The 23,795-nt window shown below is 40.8% G+C and overlaps 1 protein-coding gene across 2 annotated transcripts in view; it reads right to left on the bottom strand.

Annotated features, from left to right (window-relative positions):
• src (v-src avian sarcoma (Schmidt-Ruppin A-2) viral oncogene homolog) overlaps window positions 1–23,396 on the bottom strand; it is a 52,431-nt gene extending 29,035 nt beyond the window's left edge. Inside the window, exon 1 of one of the 2 annotated variants that reach the window (XM_017487666.3) lies at window positions 22,978–23,396. The gene's annotated coding sequence lies outside the window, so the exon portion shown is untranslated. Of the gene's footprint in view, window positions 1–1,941; window positions 2,237–22,977 lie in introns of those variants that run through there. The other variant, XM_053686257.1, reaches the window with a different exon arrangement.
• Between the last annotated feature and the right edge of the window lie 399 nt (window positions 23,397–23,795).

A 23,795-nucleotide genomic window follows, 5' to 3' on the forward strand; every position in this document is an offset into this window, starting at 1 on the left:
ATGAGCTTTATACCGAGTACTATTTAGACAGGATAAGCCTTCCAGACATGTCTGTTAAGTAATGTTGCCAGACAATGTCTATATTTATGTCGTCTGATTCACACTATAGAGACTGGAGTGCCTTCAGCACAATGCACATATTGTCATCATGCCCAAAAGGCAAGAAACACAGTAGAAAACATTCTCCCTCTAGGGTTATTATGAACTACAAAGAACTAATAAGTACCACATTTAGAAGTCATACTGTAATCCCAAACACACCTCTTTAATGCCAGTTAATTGCCCTTGTGAGTGCTCGTCACTGGGAGTACGTCGGCGCAAGTTGAGCTCGATCAATATAGCAAGCTCCACGGGCATAAAATGCCTATAAATCTGCTGAGATAACAATAACACGTTTAAAGCTGCTAGAAGTGTCTCTCCTCCAAGTCCTTTCGAATTGAGTCTGTTCGCCGTTGTTCAGCGTTTGGTTTCGGCGAAGGACGACAGAAAAGTGAGTCTTCCTTATTAAGAAGATAAAAAAAAAAAGTGTGAAAACCCATTTCCCACAGGATATGATGGAATCCTTCAGACAGGATATGTATTACTTTGGGTTATTTCTATTGATAAATGTCTAGAAGGTAAAATACAGTGTAATCTTTCCGGACATACGCTCACATCGTTTGTGAAAACGATGGTATGGATTCAGACTGGATAAAAACACCATCTCCGCATGTAAAATGAATCCATCGCGATTAGGTTCACTTCGCTGTGCTGGTGTTTTATCTTGATATGCTAGCTGCAGTTTATTGAAATGGAATTTAAATGGGTGGCAGTGCCAAGGGTAGCATTTCTGCCTCATAATTCCAGGGTGTCCTGTTTGATCCTGAGGCCGGGGTACCGTCTGTGGCGTTTCGCATGTTCTCATCTTCTCACGTAGGTCTCCTGCAGGTTCTCTAGTTTTTTTCAGCCACTGTCCTAAATTATACAGATAGGCTACGCTAAATTGCCCCCAAGGGGTGACTGAATGTGTGCATGCGTGTGATGACTGGCATCATCCATCACAGGATAGTAAGCATACCTAATAAGCTCTCTGTAGAGCCACACATGATTTTATGGAAATTCCAGTGACCCTGACCCTTTCTACTCTCCAGACGTGCCTGATCCATCCCGATTCCCTACCTCTGGATGGAGGTCTCATCAACTGGGGATAAATTCCCACACTTCAAATCTGTATCCTGTGTTTATGTTTCTGTAAAGCAGCTTTGAGACGATGTCCGTTGTTAAAAGCGCAACACAAATAAAAATGAACTGAACTGGAATCCCACCCGGGGTGAAATATCCCAGTGTTGCCGGGATAGACTCCGGATTCATTGGGACACCGTCCAGGATAAAGAGCTTACTGAAGACGAACGAATGAAAGTAGGATGCTTTCATCCCATGCCATAACAGTCACAATCTAACGCAAATGCTTGCTCTAGCGAGATTATCCAGCGTTTAATTCTCTAATCACATTCGACGGTCACGGTCACGTTTCGTTGGTGCTCCACCAGTTTCGACACAAGCTCTTTAGTTATAACAGCATGCCACTCATTGCATACTGACAGCCTGAAGAATTACGACACGAGCAACAATAAAACAAGAAAACAATAACTGTTTAAGTTACTGAATTCATCAGAATGGCAATGGCATGGACTTGCATGAAAGCAGAACAAATAGTCATATGAAACCCAATCCTGCTTCATCTACTCTAATAGCACCTGTACACACACACAGCGCACTGTACACAGAAGACTCCACTGTTGACAATGTCAGCTTGTTCATCACCCACTCCCTGTGAGTACTTTTGTACAGATAGACACAGGGGCAGTCTGCGCTCATTATTTACAGGCACTGTTTAATCAATCATTAAACCAGGGCTGAGTGAGTAAAAGCATAATACCGAAACCATCTTCCGGCACTCACCATCATCAGTGTATTCACGGCCCAAAGGTGAGCTCTTTGATCAGTCAGGATCCCTGTGACAGGAGGTGCACGAGTCAATATTTACTCTAAAGGAAGCAGGTCAAGGTGTTGCCACGGACATGAGTCACTGCATTTCTGAAACCGAGCATTCTCAGAGGCCTGTTTCACGAAGCTGGTTTTAGTGGCTACCCAGAAAAGTTCAAGTTTAGTTTGAGCAAACCACCCGGGGGAGGGGGTGGGGGCTTAATCTCCATGGTAACTTACGCTCCATGAAATATGATCAGGTTTTATTATGGGTAAGAAAACTCTAACCCAAATTGGACCAATCAGCTGTGAGGAAATCTGACGCATGCAAGTTAACCCTTTAGTGTCTGTGCTGGCTTTTCGCGATGACCATCTGTACGAAAGATATGGATTTTGGGCGGATGGCACAGCTCATCTCTGTCGGCTTCTTGAGACACGCGTTAAGACTCTGACCCGCCGAAGCCGCTCTCACTGTACCGCAAGCCGTACGTCTTGCTTTGTGCTTCTTTGCCGGCGATACGCGTCATGCGATGGCATTATTCCTCCTGTCCTGATATATTTTCACAGATTGATCTACATTTTATTAAAGTTTCATTTGAAAAAGTTACATTTACAGTAAATGAAATGGCACTGGAGTCATACGTTTTCAATCCGTTCATTCTCATTTCCGCCTGTAAAAGTACGCGTAGGCATTTACGCGATGGGTAATTTTCCCGAGCTTTGGCAGCAGAAACGGTGTTCCTTGCTGCGGTTAGTGTAGGTTTAAATTCCTCACGTTTCCACACAATTCCAAGCTCTTCAACCGGAGGAAGTACGCACACCTGCTGTTTATTCCACGTTGAACGCTATTGGCTGTTCGCTGCAAACGTCTGGCTTTTATGTGCACGCGCACACGCCGAGTACACACTGGATTCAGGGGTTAAAACCTGCGTTGACTGACAAAGTTGATCACCAGCTTCATGAAACCTCTTAACCTTAATTAACCCGGGTTAGACCTCTGGTCTTTAGGAGAACAGCGCCCTACATTCGGCGCCCTACGTCCGTGGTTCTTTGCATTAGGAGGATTACGAAGACTGACGAGTTGTCTCTTCCGCTATTACCGTGCATGTGCTTTCTTTTTCCAAAGCCTGTTTAAAACACCCCCATGCAGTCATTAGTAAAATGCTCAACAGCTGTACGCTCTTGAACTTAAGAGGCCAGCATTCCATAATGCAGTTTACAGCACATTAAAAATCTCAAACAAACACAATAAAATGCAACATGTTCTGATTCCTCATAATTGGTTTCGATGACTTCTGACCGAAATGATCACGCGTGACAGCTGTTTCACCAGGGACATTATTCCGCATACTCGAGTCAACGACACTTGAAATAATTAGGGTTTATTAAAAAAATAAATAAATAAATAAATTTAAAAAATCACCCGGGCCACTTGCTATAGCGATCCCATGAGGATGTTCCCCACATGTTTCATCTAGCGTCACATCTGCATGCAAATGAATGTAAATTTGAAACACTCATTAGACACGAGCTCGCTTCTTACCCTCTCTTCAGAGCTCAAGAACAACCTTGTACTGCTGTCAGCAGCATAATTACAAGATCGTGGGTTCCTTTTCCGTCAGTCATCTTTTTCCAGCAACGCAGTTCCAATTGGACCGGAATATCTGAGTAATGTTAAGTTGCAAGACGTGCGACAAATACAAATATACATGGACCGGTAAAATGTACCGGAATAAATTATGGAATGGACTTTATGCGTCGAGAGGAAAACGTCTGGGTGATGCGCATCACAGTGTGACGGGACATCTCTTTTACAGCAGCCAGCTAATGATAGCACTGACAACAATCAAAGCCAGAGGTCACAAGAATGAAGTGAATGGATGGGGTAACATTGGGACACTGTCGAATAGAAAGGAGGTTTGTGGACTATTATATGTACTGGATTAACCCATGCAGGATCGTTTTCTTGATTATTACACAAATCAAGAAGGAAATTCGGGAAGGCTGGTGCTGCGTTTCGCACTGCGTTCCCAATTTGAAATCGGCATGGTGCAAAATAAAGACCGAGCCGATCATTTCAGTGCAACCTTGTAACCCAGCGTGATTTTAGCACTTTGTTTTTAGGGCGTCCTGCTGTCACTGCGAGGGAGGAAAAAAAAGGGGATGTGGACTTATGATTCATGTCTACCGAAAGAGTCACTCACCACCCCGGCTGGCTGACAGTCTATTATACTGGGACACGGTGGAATCTTAAGACAAAAATAGCTCAAAACAAACTTGTTCACAGAGACATAGAACAGATAGGCCTAGTTATCATTAAGCTTTTACATGTAAAGTCAATTTCCTATTCTCAGGAGTCCATCCATCCGTCCATCTTCTACACCGCTTTATCCTTTTCAGGGTCACGGGGAAACCTGGAGTCTATCCCAGGGAGCATGGGGCACGAGACGTGGTACACCCTGGACAGGGTGCCAATCCATCACAGGGCACAATCACATACACACTCACACACCCATTCATACACTACGGACACTTTGGACACGCCAATCAGTCTACCGTGCATGTCTTTGGACTGGGGGAGGAAACCGGAGTACCCGGAGGAAACCCCCGCAGCACGGGGAGAACATGCAAACTCCGCACACACAGGGTCACGGTGGGAATCGAACCCCCGACCCTGGAGGTGCTAAACACTGTGCCACCGTGCGCCCTCTCAAGAGTCTTTTCTCTTCAAATCAATGGCTTTAATAATAATTTTTTTAAAAAACACCCAACAAGTCAAGTGAGTTTTTACTGTCGTTCCTTTACATACCTTGGAACAAAATGTCGTTTCTTCAAGACCATGGTGCGACACAAGAGCACGTAGGACCACATAAAGTGCAAATACACAACAGTGTAAGACAAGCAGACAAGACGATAGACATGCACAACGGGACATTAAATACACAGGACATTGGCTGTAAACTGAAAACTACTGCGGAGTGTAGCAGCACGAGTATAGCAGCAATACTGGCGGCAAAAAAGTCAAAGAAGTTCGGTTATATAAAAGTGACTGACGCAGCTTTGTAAAGTGCGGCGTGCAGGTACCGAGTCATTCCGGGTTCGGTCCGGACCTGACGTGACCACTGCGTGCTACTGAAAAGTACAGTACCTCACTAATAAACGTGATCGCTTCTTTAAATAATTGTTCAGCGATGCACAGAGCTCCATAATTTGATTACAAAATGTTTTATTACTAATATTATGTTAACGGGAAGAAAGGAAAAAAAAAAAAAAAAAAAACCCCAAAAAAAAAACAGTTCAAACAAGGAAGGAAGTGATTCAAATAATAGAAGAGAAGCGGTCACATATATCGGTTCCTTCTTAAATGAAAAGCAACGTTGCTTTGCAATACACTCAAAATCACTACCATAAGCACAATCATCTGTAAACAATCATACTACCACTGTTCCTCTTCTTCATCTAAATATGGTCATGCTGAATTCAAAGAGCAGTGATCTGTGGTCAGGCACGTTGGGGGATGAGTCGAGAAACGACGGAACAGACGGGGGAGGGTGTGCGCGTGCGTGCGTGTTACAGTTAAACCCCAACCCCTCTTCTCTATTTTCAAGTTTACTCATTACTGAATGCCATTAAAGATTTCCCAGGGGTAAGAGGAAAATCGAACAAATCAGAAACGAGAACTGTTCAACTCCATCACAGCCGAACTAGCGCTGTGGTTTTAAATGTGCGCTTAAAACGTACGAGGGATGTCGAACCGCAGAACGTTTTACCTTGGAGCGGTTAGAATGCTGTAGGCAGTAAACTAAGATGGTCGACAACACAGACGAAAGCTGAAATGAGACGCTCTCTAGATACGCAAGTATCACAAGCTGTGCGAGAGCTTCGTCAGTCTTAACTATGACAGACCTGCAACTGGCCTCAAAATTACAGCCTGGCTCTGCGTATGCGTGCGCCAGGTGGACTGAGACGATGGGTGACTCAACCACGTCAGGAATGCACAGATCACTGAAAGAACAAGTCCGGACATCTCACTCTCACACACACACACACACCCAGAGCAGCTGATATGCTAGGGTCGTAACTCACACACAGCAACTACACATATATCAGCGCAGAAAGGAAACATTCTCCTGTTCGCCAATCTTCTCAACACATCTCCTAGTGAACTTTTCAGCGTCCATCACCAGACACAAGCCCTACAATTTGATTAAAAGAACCTAAACACCGGAGCGTTAATGTACATGAGCAGGTTACACTCGAATACATTCCGACACGTCATCGATCCGATTCCTGAACTGTTCACACACAGGGTCGGAATCAGCTGGCTAGAGATCAGCGTCAAGGCAAGACTGTCTCGCTGAGAAATTCAATTTCTTTATGTGGGGAAAGACTTGGGTTATGCAGGTCTTTCTGGGCTGGTTTTCTGATGACCGGTTCAGTTTAACAAAGGGTTTCCATCCGCATTAATCAGCAGCTTAGAAAATAGCATGTGATCTGTTACACGTTTGCACCACGTAATAAAGCCTCGAGATGGACGCGTTATTGTAGGATATTTTATTGCTCGTAAAATGAGCTAATTTGAGTTGCTGCATTAATAAAATAAGGCCAATGTTTCCGTTAACGTGACGCGCGTTCCTACAAAGAAAACACGCTCATGGTATGAAGGATAAGCTGACCGAGCAGTCGTCTGCCATGTTTACAGCTAGTCTATAATTATGTTGTTCACGGTGTGGAGGGAAAAAAACCCAAACCCTTAAAATGGACAGAATACTATCAGCCTCACTAATTAACAGTATTATAATAATAATAATAATAATAATAATAATGGCCTCAAATAGCATTACTTGACTTGGTGAAATTGCAACTGCGCTAGAGCTGCAACAACTAATCGATAAACTGGATAATAATCGATTATGAAAATCCTTGTCAACGAATCTCATTATCGATTAGTTGGTCTGTGTGTGGCCGGTTTACTCATTACGCTCAGGAGAGTAAACACTAAAACTGTGTCCGAAATCAAGTACTGTACACTTACACTATGCACCATGTACCCTACCGTCTATTTGTGCACTTTAGAAAGGTAATATCATCTCAAATGGAACACTAGCGTTTTTTTTACCAGCCGGAAGTATAAGTCATGCGCACGTAATGCAACGCCGCTAGCTTTAGCCTGATACCCAGAGTCACCGTACATGACTTTCTTCAGTTTACTTTCTGTCAGCGTTACCTTTGATTCCCAACATGACCTCAGTCTCCATCAGACGGAGGTGAAATCGTCAAGTGACTGAGGAAGCACGTGTGCGACCTCCGAGTCCTCTGAGGCAGGGGAGCATTTTATATTAAACACCGCGGAGAAGATCAAACTTTATAAAGTGGTGTTTGTGTAGCACGGAAGCAGGACAGTGATGCTGTCGCGAGTTGCTTTACTTTTGCATTATTTTATAGTATTTATGGATGCACAAAAAGCACTGAATTAAAGTACAGTCCTAAATGCATAATAAATATCCTGGTGTGTGTGTGTGTGTGTGTGTGTGTGTGTTGGGTTCTTTTCAGTCTTATATAACTGGACAAACATTTGTGTAAAGTTTTAGTCTGAAGTTTATATTTGTAACACTCAGATTGTGGGTTTTATTTTAAATAAACGGAAAAAAAAATAAATAAAAATGGTAGTGCACGTTTGCCCCGCCCCCTCGGATTAATCGAAAAAATAAATCGGCCAACTGACTGATTATGAAAATAATCGTTAGTTGCAGCCTTAAACTGCACGACATTATTTTGCATGGTGTTTTGCCGTGATGTTTGAATCTACAAGGGCTTTGGTTGAACGCGCGCCGTGACGCCGTCACATGACACATCTTGGCCCGAACCTGCGTTAATTTTCGAAAAAAAAAATTGCACGCGCCTCTGGATATTGTGGAGTTTCCTTGATTATGCATTCGTTTCTGTGATCGCAAAATCGCTAAATCCTGAAGGGACTGTCTAAGTGTCGGTAACTCATCTCTGAATACAGCCCAAAGTGCCTACGGTATCCATGTCCAAGATAGTTATAGATGTGTGCAAACCAGAACAGTGTGATGGGGATGCAAAATACTCAAATTAACTTACGCTAAATAATACAGTAGTGTTCAGTCCTTAGTAAATCAGATCTAGAAAACTACGGTTATGATGGATTTGCAGAGGATAAGAGATTTCCGGTATAATTACAATGGAGTGTATACAGGTAACTACATGCATTGTAGTCACTCCAAAAAAAAAAAAAAAAAAAAAAAAAAAAAGTTCCATTAATAAATTGTACCTTCCTTAAGAATCAACGTAGCCTGTCAAAATACGTATAATGCTGCACATATGCTGCAGGGAATATGCTATGTTCCACCTAAAGCCCTAATCAGTGTTGGACTAGTGTTACATGGGGAGGAGAGGGAATGTAATTAGTACCTGTGTGACTCGGGAATTTGAGTCATGTCTGGATCTGTCGTGTCAGTCATTTTTACTGACTGCCAGTGAAAACTCCAAGGATCTGAAAAGATTATGCCATATTCTTCCTCCTATAAAACGACCAATTCATATCCTGTCTGAATTGAGACGTTTCCATTTCATTTCCATTATATCCTGTGGGAAAAGAGGTTTTGAATTCCTTCATGCCTCAGCCATTAGATGGAGGAGGCATTACGCTTTCCGGTCGTGCGTGCGTGCGTGCGTGCGTGCCACGGCCCATCCGACAGAGATGAGCGTCCGTGAGCGTGATCCCTCAATTACGAATGCTTGAATGTTTGAAGGATTTATAAAGAAATGCCTTTGGAACCAGCAGGTTCACGGATTAGATTTGGGAACTGATCCAAATGGGGATGAAGGTCACAGTAAGGTCAAGTGTCTGAAATGGTTTTTCTTCCTTCCTCTTTGAAGTGTACAAGAAAGCAGTACCCAACCCCCCCCCCCCCCCCCCCTCCCTATGACTTATACAGCCATCACTTATCCTTTACAATTCAATCTTAGTTACTACTTATGTACTCCGGCAACGTTACTTAACAGATATTTATGGGACTAATAATAATAATAATAATAATAATAATAATAATAATAATAATAACAATAATAATAATATACAACTTTATTTTATAGAGTGTCTTCAAAAGCAGCTTCTCAAAGTGCTGTACACAAAATAAGCAGTACGTGGGGGGAAAATAAATAAATAAAAGTATACATCAGCAAGCAAATGCTAGTTTAAAAAGGTATGTCTTGAGTTGAGCATTAAAAAAAAAATTGAATAGATCGGAGCTTCCCTACGTTCAAGAGGAAGAGAGTTCCAAAGTGAAGAGCAGAGACGGAGAAAGCCCCGTCACCCGTAGATTTTAAGCGTGTTTGAGGAACAGTTAACAGATTAGACTGTGAGGAGCAGATAAGTAATGCGGAGCCAAGCCACGTAATGCTTTGTAGGTCAGCATCATCATTTTAAAATGGACACGGGACCTGACCGGGAGCCAGAGCGAGGACGCCGAAACAGGAGTAATGTGATTGCCGCCAGGATCCTGACTGGGACCAGGATATGCAGAGTTTTATACATATTGGAGCTTATCTGATAATCTGATAATCTATCTCAGAGACAACGAACGAGTTTATCGGCTTTTCAGCTACAGAGGAATTTAGCACAGGGCGCAATCTTGCTCTATTCCTGAGGCGAAAGAAAGATGCTTTACCAGCGCTCTGTTCAAAAGAATCAAATGGAAGACTGCTATCGAAAATGACTCCGAGGTTCCTCATTTTACTTTGAGTTCCCAAAACAGAACCATCAACTAAACAGCTTTGAGAATTTGATGACGGGAACCTATAAGCATAACCTCAGCTCATAACCTCATAACCGCTATTCCGGAACAGAAAATTATTATTCATCCATTTTTGTTTTTTTTTTTAATCTCAGAAATACATTCAGAAAGAAAACAAACATCAAGGTTTTCCCCCAGATGTTGAGTGAATGTAGATTTGGGTCTCGTCAGCATAAAAGTGATGATGAAGGCTGAGCGATCACAGCAGATGCCCAAGTGGAGATAGATAAATATTGACAAGTAGAGGGCCTAAAACTGATCCCTGAGGAACACCAGTGAGCACAGAACTAGTGTCAGACCTGTAGCCACCCATAGAATTGCAGTCATCTCACAATTAATTGTAATTCATTGAGAGGCAACAACGCGCAAAAGTACTTCTGACCAAAAAACGGACGATTTGAGATGGGACGAAAATTGTTAAAATCATCCAAGGCAGCATTTTCTTTTTGGCACAGGTGTTACAGCGGTAATCTTTAATGCTGCTGGAATGACCCCAGTCTCCAGTGATTCATTTATAATACTGAGGATAGCAGGGCACCAAACGTCGAAGCACGATTTAAATAGGCTTGTGGGAATAGGATCGAGGAAGCAAGTGGTAGCGTTCATGCTAGACACCTCCCTTGTGAGAGCCTCAGAATCAATCTGTGAGAAATGACTGAAAGAAACACCAGTGAACCCAGATGGACGAAGGAGTGACGTGGTGGAATCAGATGTGACCGAAATCTTACCCTGTCTGAATAACAGGAGATAATGCCTTGAAATACTCATAATGGAATCAATGCAAACTGACTGCTCTGACCTTTACTATAAATGCTAGCTGCAAGTTTCCTTTCGATGCAAGCGAAGGCGCAATGCATGCCCATAACATTTATACAGGCTACACCTGTGCTACGTGTAGACGGAGACTATATTTATCAGTCTCACATTTGTAAATCAGTACAAAGGTAAGTCTGGGTAAAGGGGACAGTCAGAGCTACTGGACGTAACTTTTCTTATGACTTTGTAGGTTGCATCAACACGCAAGAACCTTACAGCACTGCCGCAAAAAACAAAACAAAACAAAAAAACAACAAAACTCTCTGTCAAAGTCAGCGAAAGGCAACAGCAAAAGTACGAGCACATACACTGTCACAAATCCTCCTCCTGCCATTAGTATAATCACTCGTGGCATTCAAACTGAAATACAACACAAACGGTATATCAGGGTCAGCCATCAAGAAGGAGCCAGCAGTCCAAATACCCAAATCACAAGGTTCTCCCTTGTAATGTACGGTGTCACGCAGTCAAACTGACTCACACCCTCCAGATTTCCATACCAGTGTGTAGGCTGGCGCCCAAAGCAGAGTTTTGATTTCCATCATTGTTCTGGCTGATATTTCAATATACAAATGACTTCCTCCAAATGCACGGTTCTGCTAGCACACTCTCTGACACACATTAAATCTGATGGTTCCATGGACAATACACGCTTGTGAATGCCGCTTGAAGCTTTGAAGCAAGGTATTATAACATGTAGCACTGCAGAGCCTCACTATTTACATGTCTTAAAAATAAATAAATAAATAAATAAAAAAGTATACTTGATTTTTATGACATTCATTTATTATTCTATACAATATGCGGCACATCAGCACACTGCTAGTACTGCTTCAGTTCAAGTCAAATCAATCAATCAATCAATAAATCAATAAGTTTAGAGACAGGAACTCCCTTTAGGAAGTGATATATGGAGAAGGTTTGGACTGTTGTGCTTAGTTCACTTTGATGTTAGACATGCCATGTTGGTTTTACTTCATCCTGCATACTTGGAGAACTGTAGTAAGTTGTTCATACGCCAGTTATAAGCCATTGTGTGACTTCATTAGCAACTGGAATACGTGGTCCAGGCTTACATACTAGAAGACCGCCTTTACTGTCACAATAAAAGTAGAGTACTGTGAAAATCCCCAGTTAGATAGGAGTTGGGGGTCAGAGCAGAACGTTAGCTATGTTACAGTGCCCCTGGAGCAGACAGAGTTAAAGGGGGCTTGCTCAAGCACCCAACAGTGGCAGCTTGGCCATGACCTCACAAGCCTCTGATCAGTACATAAAATCCTTCACCACATATTTAACCAAGACGTCTTGTACTGCTGCTGTTTTAATGATCCTTTCTTCATTATCTTTTGCAGAATATTCACATCACACTATTTACACTAAGACACAGGGTTTGCATTTTGGTTTACAGACTTTCCACTTACAACGGGACACACTCCTTGTCTAACGAGTTCACTGTATTTCTTTTGAAACACTGTTAAAAGGCTCTTTTAAACATTTTCAGCTCTAGTCCTGTTGAATGAACGTAAAGTTCTGTTTTACTCAACATTTATATAGGCTAGCTAGATGAACTAAATATTAGGGTTCTTCAATAATACTATATATTATACAATTAAGAAATAACGCATGACGGGATGTGCTGTCATAGGTGTCAATGACATGGTGGTGTGTTTCCAGTAAAAGCATGCCCTGAAGTGTTTTTATTCCTTTTATACCACCAAGTTAGTTCCTGTTATCACTTACATTACAGCAGCTATAACCTGTAAAGCTTCTCTTTTTTTTTTCCCTCCCCTGTGAAGTTAATAATACAAAACTATGCAGATTGGCATGTTACTGTGAAACTGAAAAGTGCAAGCTCCTCTGTCTTGAAGGCTTTTCTGAGCAAGAAAACATTCACTGTTAGAAAGCGCTGACACTACAGACCATCCATCCATCTTCTACACCGCTTTATCCTTTTCAGGGTCACGGGGAACCTGGAGTCTATCCCAGGGAGCATGGGGCACAAGGCGGGGTACACCCTGGACAGGGTGCCAGTCCATCACAGGGCACAATCACACACACACTCACACACCCATTCATACACTACAGACACTTTGGACACGCCAATCAGCCTACCGTGCATGTGTTTGGAGTGGGGGAGGAAACCGGAGTACCCGGAGGAAACCCCCGCAGCACGGGGAGAACACGCAAACTCCACACACACACACACAGGGCCACGGTGGGAATCAAACCCCCGACCCTGGAGGCGAACGTGCTAACCTCTAAGCCACCGTGCGCCCCTGACACTAGAGACTCCTTCCATAAACATTACATAAACATCTCCTTATAATAAAGCCTTACCATATCAGTGAGTATACGACACTTAACTGCATTAAAACTAGTGCATGAATATACAATAAACCCATGATTGGAATTACAGCTACACTATTGTCAAAGCTACTCTTATAGAAAACGAATCAACACCTTCAGAGCAATCTATTTCACGTCTAATCAAATTCTAATTCATCTCATTCAATCAAAGTGCTCTAGTAAAATCTACCGTATAATGATAACTTCCTTGGTAGACGCACAGCGACCAGAGCACTGCTTGGGCATATTACCTTTAGAGGAGCGCACAAATGAACTAAAACACGGGTACACTTAAATTAGAGAACTGTAGATACAAGAATTGACAGCATGAATAAAGTAATGTGTGTCCGTTAACGTTTTGTGACCTCGAGTCAGTATTTCATGGCCAAGTTAACGTAAATCACGCGCACGGTCCGGCCCCACATGGGCATTTTCAAAATTCCCGTTTATACCCAATGTATTTGATGCTGGCTGAAAATCTGTGGAGAGACTAATAAATGACCAATGCACGAGTTTATATTAATAACACAATTAATATTAATAAGATGACTGACTTGAAATGAGGAGGACCCAACAGTGGCGCACGAGACATTAAAGAGTGAAGCTCCGAGAGGACCAACAGGCTGAAAGTGGCCTCACGACAGGTGATTTTCAAAACTGGTTCTGCAGGATGTGAAAATATAGAGGGGCGTCTCCTAAAAAATTGAATATCGTCAAAAAGTGGGACTTTCATATATTCATTACACAAAGTGAAATTATTTCAAGCCTTTACTTGTTTTAATCAAAAATCCAGCATCTAAACTAGACATCATAGGGCAGTACTCTAGTGTTCCTCCACCACAACCCGTTCCTAATCAGCCGCAAATATTAATGAGGGGTAAATCAAATATTTCATGATTTAATCGTGTACTCGTGTCTGGTGTAGAATTTCAGCCCCTACATATTCTACACTGAAACCTAAGACTATAAATTGCCTCCCAGTTATCATCAGCCATGCAGTCCAAAGAAGTTACCATACTAACTGGCTCCTCATAACAATATGGCCTTGACGTTGATTTATACGCATAATCTAGCACCAAACCCTTTTTAGACAAAACAATGTATGAAAACCGGAGTTCAACAATTTAACTGAATTTCACGAGGAAGAAGCCACATAAGGTCCTCTTAGTGCACAAGCACTTCTTCAGGGAGCGAGATTTCTATTCTTGTACAGCAAGAAAGAAAGAAAGGGAAAAAAGGTTTGTGTCGCACTAAATCTCAGCTTGCTCCTTTTTCATGTCACCCGAGTGCAGGAGAGGTGGGGGGAAAAATCTGAGGAGAAAGAAAGGCGAGAACAGAGGAGGAATTGAGAAGAGATGTACAGCTTCTGTGGCTTCTCTCTTCTCCCAAGCTGACAGGAAGTGAACTTAACTCTGCGAGGACAGAGTCACTCTGTGTTCCACGCCGTGAACGCTCACATCACATCTTCCATTCTAATGGCCTGAACATGTGTATAGATGCAGGGGACCAGATCTCTGGGTGGTCAGCCACGTCGTCCTTCTCATGTTCTTTTCATGGGTTTTTATTTTATTTGAATCACTTTAAAACGTTCTTATCCTAAAAAGGCTTACGCTACGTTTACACTAACCAACCAACCGAAAACACTGCTTGCAGTTTTGTCTCTTGTTGCTGTGTCTTTAGTTCTAATGAGAAATGGCAGTAGGCCAAATAGAAACCTTTCTAAAGCGAACTAGTTGAACACAAATTAAACGACGCAACTTTGGTGTGTAAACATTTACAGTTCTCGCTTTGTTCTCAGAGTACGCTAACTGAATAGACTTGTTCAAGCAACCAGCAGTCAAACTCCTCCAGTCACTAGTATTGGGCCAGTGAAGCAAGCTCTGCCACAAAAACTGTTGGCATTTCCCCAGTCAGCCATATGTCCTTGAAAATCACACGGAGCTAATTAGGACCAGAAGTGGGCCAGTGTGACAGAAAATGATGAGACAGTTACATATACTGCCAGGAGTGAACTGTCTGCGCCACAGAATACACAAGCTCTTCGGAACACTGCAGAATGGTTCAAAATGCTTTTGAAATGAATCGCTCATGGATAGTTAAAGGCTCTGTTTGGGCACATCGGGGACTCATGTCCGAGGTGTTCAAGTCGCATCATCAAGAGGAAAATGACGGCATTTTGTTGTTAGTGAAAATGTCATTCGAACACAACATCCCTGACAAAACCAGAGCTGTGACGATACATAACTTGGGCGCCGTTATTAAAGACACACACATGCACACATACTGCAGACATTTTAAGTTTGAGATCAACAGATCAGAATTTCTGCTTTCATTTCCCGATACGTACATCTAGAGGGGTTAAATAACTTGAAACGTGGCAGACCACTCGTTTTTTTGGTGAGCGAAAGTATTGGAACAGAGAGTATTAAAGTAGACGACACTTAATATTTGGTTGCGTATGCCTTGCTTGCAATAACTGCATCAAGTCGCTGCCTTTGACCCACTGACAACACCAAACTGTCGCATTCTTCTTTTGTGATGCTTTTCCAGACGTGTACAGCAGCTTCTTTCAGTTGCGGTTTGTTCTAGGGGGTTTCTCACTACTAGGGGGTCTCCTCTTCAGGAGGTGAAAAACATGCGCCAGTGGTTTAAAATCTGGTGAGTGACTTGGCCGGTGTATAACTTTCCACTTTTTCCCCCCGTGATGAAGTCCTTTGTTGTGTTGGCAGTGTGTTTTGGGTCATTGTCTTGCTGCATGATGAAGTTCCTCCCAGTTGGATCGGATGCATTTCTCTGTAAATTGTCGGATAACGTTTCTGCAGGCTTCTGTATTCATTCTATTGCCAGCATCATGAGTTACATCATCGATAAAGATTAGCGAGCCTGTTCCAGAAGCAGCCATGCAAGCCCAAGCCATGACACTACCTCCACCATGCTTGCCCAATGAGCTCATATGTTTTGGATCATGAACAGATCATTTCTTTCTCCACACTCTGGCCTTTCCATCACGTCGCTAGACGTTGATCTTGGTTTTTGAACTTTTGTGGCTCATCTCTGTATTTCTTTGTGAATTACAACCTGGTCTTCCGACACCCGTTTTTCAAGTGATCGCAGGCTCCAGTTTGGATGCCAGTCAGATTCCTTTTCTTGGCCGATAGAAGTGAAACCCAAAGTTGTCTTCTGCTACCGTAGCCCATCCACCTCAAGGTTTGATGTTTTGTGCAGGCTGAGATGCTTCTGCTCACCACGGTTGTAAAGCATGATTATACGGTACGAGTTACTATATCCTTCCTGGCAATTTTTCTCTGCCCTCTCTCATCATCAAGGCATTTCCACCCACAAGCCTGTAACTCGCTATGTTCGCAACATTCGGTGTAAACTTTAGAGACCGTTGCGTGTGAAATTCCCAGGAGATCGGCAGTTTCTGAAATACTCAAACCAGCCCATCTAGTACTAACATCCATGCCACGATCAAAGTCACAGAGATCACACTTTTTTCTTCCTTCCGATGTTCGACGTGACCATTAACTGAAGCTCTTGATCTATAGCTGCATGATTTTCCGCAATGTGCTGCTGCCACATGATTAGCCTCTTAGATAACTGCCCGAATGTGCAGGTGTTCCTATTAAAGTGGATGGTACCATAGTTATTTCCAGTCAGCAAACCAATGATCTTCAGCATTTTTGATAGCCAGAGTGTACGATCATGTTATGAACATGCTAGTAGTAGCAGCAAAGGTGGCAATTTCACAACCAAGGGGATTTCACTGCAGTCACATACTCCGTGCCGAGAAGTAGAGGTGGCTGTATTATGATATAAGGTCCAGAGGGAGGGGCTTGTGAGTCACAGCCAGACACAAAATGAATGAGAATCACTGGATGGTTATAGATGGAAATGCATTTCAATCAGTGATTTGAAAGAAAAGAAAAGAAAAAAAGTCAGTGGTGAGGTAACCTTTCAATTATACATCATGACGAACCATGAAACCATGACACTAACAAACCTACTCTAAATCTTAAAAGATGTGGGCAGATGTGACTCATTCGAAGATGATTGCCTTTAAATCAGTAACTGTGTACAAGTGTCACAGAAAACCGATTTCATAAGTGCAACGAGAAATATAGTGATCCTGATAACCGAGAATGGAAAGTTTACGGTGGAATATAACCGAGAATGCATAATAACAGCAAAAAGAAATGAAAACACGGCCATCGTCTGAAAATCTACTGAACAAACTCATGTTAATAAATAAGTGAGGTTTGTATAAGAGTGCAGAAGGGTTTTTTTTTTTTTTTTTTAAAGTATATAAAACAAACAATAAAACAGTTTATCAGGACATTCAGCGATTCTGACGTAAGTTTTACCCTGTGTATTACGAATCAAAACTAACACCACCACATTCGCCGGTCTCAGGCCACCTACACTGGAAATGACACTGACTCTAGTGTGGTTTTTATTTTTATTTTTTTATAAATAGTGGCTTATATACAACTCATTTATATAAATTTCTATATGACCGACTACTTTCCGTCGAAGATGATATGGAAACATCTCCATTTTGACCACGACGGCAGTGGCACTACCGTCTCGTAATGTGCAATTATGTTTTTAAAGATCCACAACGACACCAAATGTAAGAGAACTTCATTAAGGAAAAAAGCAACCCGCTCCGAACCACACACGATGTGAGCCTTTAGTTCATTTGGTCATACAGTCCGGTTTAATAAACTTCTCCAAAAGAACTCCCAGTAGGACTCGAGGCCTTGGTTCCTTTCATGATCCGTCTCATACATATCTAAAGATGAAGCTACTTTTATTCACTTGCCAGATATCCAACAAATTTGGGGAAACAGCAGAGCCATTGATGGTGTGGCCTAGTGTATCCATGGACAGAGAGTTTCAGTGTGTTTTACACAAAGGCGCCAGTACATTGGCATGCTCCCAAATTAACAGGAATCTTGCCTTCAAGAGCTGATTTTCCAGTGATCTCATTCGAGGCTGGCGTAAACATGCATAGCTTTCACTCTGAGGCATTCGCAGAATTCCAACAGGCATTAAGCTCACTTAATTGGCTCTTTGCTCCCTTTCCAAAGGTCTATACTGGTGTGGTGAAAATGTCTAATACAAGGACTATTCATTTAGTTTCAAAAATCACATACGAGTGGTTTCCACATTTGCACGAGAGGAACGTACAGGTCGTATTTATAATTCTTTAATAGGTTTTAAAGAATTTAAAAAAAAGTAGATTAGAAACAATGCATTTTAGTCATCAAATGTTATTTTTACGTAAACTCTTACTAATGGATGCTGACCTTGAAAGGGTGACCTTCTAAGGGTTCCATGCAACATGATAAGGGGATAGATATGAACACATCTGTGCTTATTCTTTACAACCCTGCTGAAAATCCAAGACCATCTTTGCTATCTGGTAAGTCCTGGTAAAAAGGCAACAGTCTCTGAATTACGACAAAATAAGACGAATAAATAAGACAATGGTTAAGGTCGATCGGAAAATCTCAAACTATTATTGAACAATCAGGAATAAGCACGCGGGAAAATAACTTATTAGCTGCTAAAAATGGGTTCCTTGTATTTTCGCAGCCAAGCCGGACTTTCCAACAGACGAGGGAGTAAGACCATTAGCATGCAAATACATCCACAATATGTACCCATCATTATCCACTACACTATTAGAAAAAGAAAGAAAGAAAGAAGGCTCCTCGAGGGTTCTTCAGACGGTTTACATTCTTATTAATGGGTTTTCTACTCGGAAGGGAAGGAGTACTTTTATAACGCTAACAATTTTATTAAAGTAAAGAACACCACATGATACGTTTTATCTGGTTATAGTTACATTTAATATTCTTCAAAACAAGTTACTTCCTGCTATCCCTTAAGTTATAGCTGTTATAAGCAACTGTTGCATTACCAGCCTGTGCGTCTCTCTCTCTCTCTCTCTCTCTCTCTCTCTTCTTTTAGATTAGTTTATAAGATTTATCCTTAGTTATGATTTGCTAATCAATTGACTTAACTAATGAAGAGAAAGAAAGACAGGTACTTACTGAAACAAATAAAATGGTACTTTAACTCTAGTAGTGTTTAAAGACAGGCTTCCTTAGATTTATTCGTTTTTTTTTTTTTTTAATATATGAAGGTCCCTTGGAAGATGGATCCCGTAGGCTTTTCCGTAGGACTTCCTTATTAAATGGCTTTTTATTTACATATCTTTGAGAAGTCTCAGCTCAGTAGTCATAAAAATCTGTGAATGTTCCTTGGTCTGATTCTTAAGCAAAAGGAGAAAAAAAAAAAAAATTCCCAAGCACTGTTTATTTTGAGGACGTTTTGAGTCATTTGGAGTGGGAAGAGAATCCTGAGCACATGACCGTGCAGAAGAGAAGTTCTTCTTCATTAATGAGGATTTCAAAACACCACCAGCCATACGACTGTTCAGGAAGTAACAGGAAATCAGGATTGTGAAGGAATATGGGGCTTTTTGTTCTAAAATACACGTTTGACTTTGGTTCTGAACTCTCGTTATGGATGTTATGAATAATGGACTGAGCATTTGGAGGAAGTCTCTGAACACCTTGTTTAAAAAACGACACAATGTATAGGTGTATGGAAATAGCCTACATCCTACAGGAAACCGCACACTAAGCCTACTAGGTTAAACAGTACACTAAGCGTACTACGTTAAATAGCACACTAAGCCTACTAGGTTAAATAGCACACTAAGCCTACTAGGTTAAATAGTACAGTAAGCCTACTAGGTTAAATAGTACACTAAGCGTACTAGGTTAAATAGTACACTAAGCCTACTAGGTTAAATAGCACACTAAGCCTACTAGGTTAAATAGTACACTAAGCATACTAGGTTAAATAGTACACTAAGCCTACTAGGTTAAATAGCACACTAAGCCTACTAGGTTAAATAGTACACTAAGCCTACTAGGTTAAATAGCACACTAAGCCTACTAGGTTAAATAGTACAATAAGCCTACTAGGTTAAATAGTACAGTAAGCCTACTAGGTTAAATAGTACACTAAGCCTACTAGGTTAAATAGTACACTAAGCCTACTAGGTTAAATAGCACACTAAGCCTACTAGGTTAAATAGTACAGTAAGCTTACTCGGTTAAATAGTACACTAAGCGTACTAGGTTAAATAGTACACTAAGCCTACTAGGTTAAATAGTACACTAAGCCTACTAGGTTAAATAGTACACTAAGCCTACTAGGTTAAATAGTACAGTAAGCTTACTCGGTTAAATAGTACACTATGCCTAATAGGTTAAATAGTACAGTAAGCCTACTAGGTTAAATAGTACAGTAAGCCTACTAGGTTAAATAGTACACTAAGCGTACTAGGTTAAATAGTACAGTAAGCTTACTAGGTTAAATAGTACACTAAGCGTACTAGGTTAAATAGCACACTAAGCCTACTAGGTTAAATAGTACAATAAGCCTACTAGGTTAAATAGTACAATAAGCCTACTAGGTTAAATAGTACACTAAGCCTACTAGGTTAAATAGTACACTAAGCCTACTAGGTTAAATAGTACACTAAGCGTACTAGGTTAAATAGTACAGTAAGCTTACTAGGTTAAATAGTACACTAAGCGTACTAGGTTAAATAGCACACTAAGCCTACTAGGTTAAATAGTACAATAAGCCTACTAGGTTAAATAGTACACTAAGCCTACTAGGTTAAATAGTACACTAAGCGTACTAGGTTAAATAGTACAGTAAGCTTACTAGGTTAAATAGTACACTAAGCGTACTAGGTTAAATAGCACACTAAGCCTACTAGGTTAAATAGTACAATAAGCCTACTAGGTTAAATAGTACAATAAGCCTACTAGGTTAAATAGTACACTAAGCCTACTAGGTTAAATAGTACACTAAGCCTACTAGGTTAAATAGTACAGTAAGCTTACTCGGTTAAATAGTACACTATGCCTACTAGGTTAAATAGTACAGTAAGCTTACTAGGTTAAATAGTACACTAAGCTTACTAGGTTAAATAGTACACTAAGCCTACTAGGTTAAATAGCACACTAAGCCTACTAGGTTAAATAGTACAGTAAGCCTACTAGGTTAAATAGTACAGTAAGCTTACTAGGTTAAATAGTACACTAAGCGTACTAGGTTAAATAGCACACTAAGCCTACTAGGTTAAATAGCACACTAAGCCTACTAGGTTAAATAGTACACTAAGCCTACTAGGTTAAATAGTACAGTAAGCTTACTAGGTTAAATAGTACACTAAGCGTACTAGGTTAAATAGTACACTAAGCCTACTAGGTTAAATAGTACAGTAAGCCTACTAGGTTAAATAGTACAGTAAGCTTACTAGGTTAAATAGTACACTAAGCGTACTAGGTTAAATAGTACACTAAGCCTACTAGGTTAAATAGTACACTAAGCCTACTAGGTTAAATAGCACACTAAGCGTACTAGGTTAAATAGCACACTAAGCCTACTAGGTTAAATAGTACAGTAAGCCTACTAGGTTAAATAGTACAGTAAGCTTACTAGGTTAAATAGTACACTAAGCGTACTAGGTTAAATAGTACACTAAGCCTACTAGGTTAAATAGCACACTAAGCCTACCAGGTTAAATAGCACACTAAGCCTACTAGGTTAAATAGTACAGTAAGCGTACTAGGTTAAATAGCACACTAAGCCTACTAGGTTAAATAGTACAATAAGCCTACTAGGTTAAATAGTACACTAAGCCTACTAGGTTAAATAGTACAGTAAGCCTACTAGGTTAAATAGTACAATAAGCCTACCAGGTTAAATAGTACACTAAGCCTACTAGGTTAAATAGTACACTAAGCCTACTAGGTTAAATAGCACACTAAGCCTACTAGGTTAAATAGTACACTAAGCCTACTAGGTTAAATAGCACACTAAGCCTACTAGGTTAAATAGTACACTAAGCCTACTAGGTTAAATAGTACAGTAAGCCTACTAGGTTAAATAGTACAGTAAGCCTACTAGGTTAAATAGTACAGTAAGCCTACTAGGTTAAATAGCACACTAAGCCTACTAGGTTAAATAGCACACTAAGCCTACTAGGTTAAATAGCACACTAAGCCTACTAGGTTAAATAGTACAGTAAGCGTACTAGGTTAAATAGCACACTAAGCCTACTAGGTTAAATAGTACAATAAGCCTACTAGGTTAAATAGTACACTAAGCCTACTAGGTTAAATAGTACAGTAAGCCTACTAGGTTAAATAGTACAGTAAGCCTACTAGGTTAAATAGTACAGTAAGCCTACTAGGTTAAATAGTACAATAAGCCTACTAGGTTAAATAGTACACTAAGCCTACTAGGTTAAATAGTACAGTAAGCCTACTAGGTTAAATAGTACAATAAGCCTACTAGGTTAAATAGCACACTAAGCCTACTAGGTTAAATAGTACAGTAAGCCTACTAGGTTAAATAGTACAATAAGCCTACTAGGTTAAATAGCACACTAAGCCTACTAGGTTAAATAGTACACTAAGCCTACTAGGTTAAATAGTACAGTAAGCCTACTAGGTTAAATAGCACAGTAAGCCTACTAGGTTAAATAGTACAATAAGCCTACTAGGTTAAATAGTACACTAAGCCTACTAGGTTAAATAGTACAGTAAGCCTACTAGGTTAAATAGTACAATAAGCCTACTAGGTTAAATAGCACACTAAGCCTACTAGGTTAAATAGTACAGTAAGCCTACTAGGTTAAATAGTACAATAAGCCTACTAGGTTAAATAGCACACTAAGCCTACTAGGTTAAATAGTACACTAAGCCTACTAGGTTAAATAGTACAGTAAGCCTACTAGGTTAAATAGCACAGTAAGCCTACCAGGTTAAATAGCACACTAAGGCTACTAGGTTAAATGGTACTCTGGGTCACAATAGCAAGCTACAGCACCATATTTGGCAACACGCGTCGCTTGTAGGTAGAAATAATAATAATAATAATAATAATAATAATAATAATAATAATAATAATAATAATAATATACACTCACCCCGGCGTCTTCCCGTTTGCTACACCGGTCTCTCGCTTCACTCACACACACACACCAGTAGTTCCAGAAAGAGCCGAACTCAGATTTCCATCGTCAGAAATGCACCATAAACAAGACGACCAGCCAGAGCTCCTGGGAGAGACTCATTGAGGGAACAGGGGAGGGTTAGTGAGGTCATGACCAGCCCTGACAATCCGCACGCCAGCTGCAAACATCCTAATTATGACCAGTTTTTCGTAATGAAAGGGATATCCACGGTTCTGGCAGCTGTAAGCATCCTACTTTTGACTATTTACATGTATATTTTTGTCATTCAAAGGCTATCCAGGGTTACGACATGTAGGACAACAAATAACCGCCGAATAGTAGAAACCTGTTACAATGAGGAGCTGCCCACAATGCTGAACGTTAAAGCTATGGAGAAAAACTAGGAAGAGAGAGAGAGAGGGAGAGGGAGAGAGAGGGGCTGACTTTCAGATTGTAACCTGTAGGGGGCGACAAACCCAGTCTGTACCATTGTTTCAGTAATTATTCTGCTCCTGCTGAAAAACAAAAACAAAAAATAAAACAATAGAAACTATCACAGAATTTCTAATGGTTTCCACTACAAATACCATTACAAACCATTACCATTAACCCTTAAACAAGCAAGAGTGGAAAATGATTAACAACAGTAACAAAAAAACAAACATTTAATGTCATTTTATATATCATTTGGATTCAAGTAAAAACATATCCAAAGGAATTTTTTATGAGCCACCTTATTAAGGTACAAAACAGTCAAAGTCATCCCTATTTCTGTGATTTATTTGATGCCA

The sequence above is a fragment of the Ictalurus punctatus genome, chromosome 15, assembly GCF_001660625.3.
Source record: "Ictalurus punctatus breed USDA103 chromosome 15, Coco_2.0, whole genome shotgun sequence".
In the NCBI taxonomy this organism is placed as follows: Eukaryota; Metazoa; Chordata; class Actinopteri; order Siluriformes; family Ictaluridae; genus Ictalurus; species Ictalurus punctatus.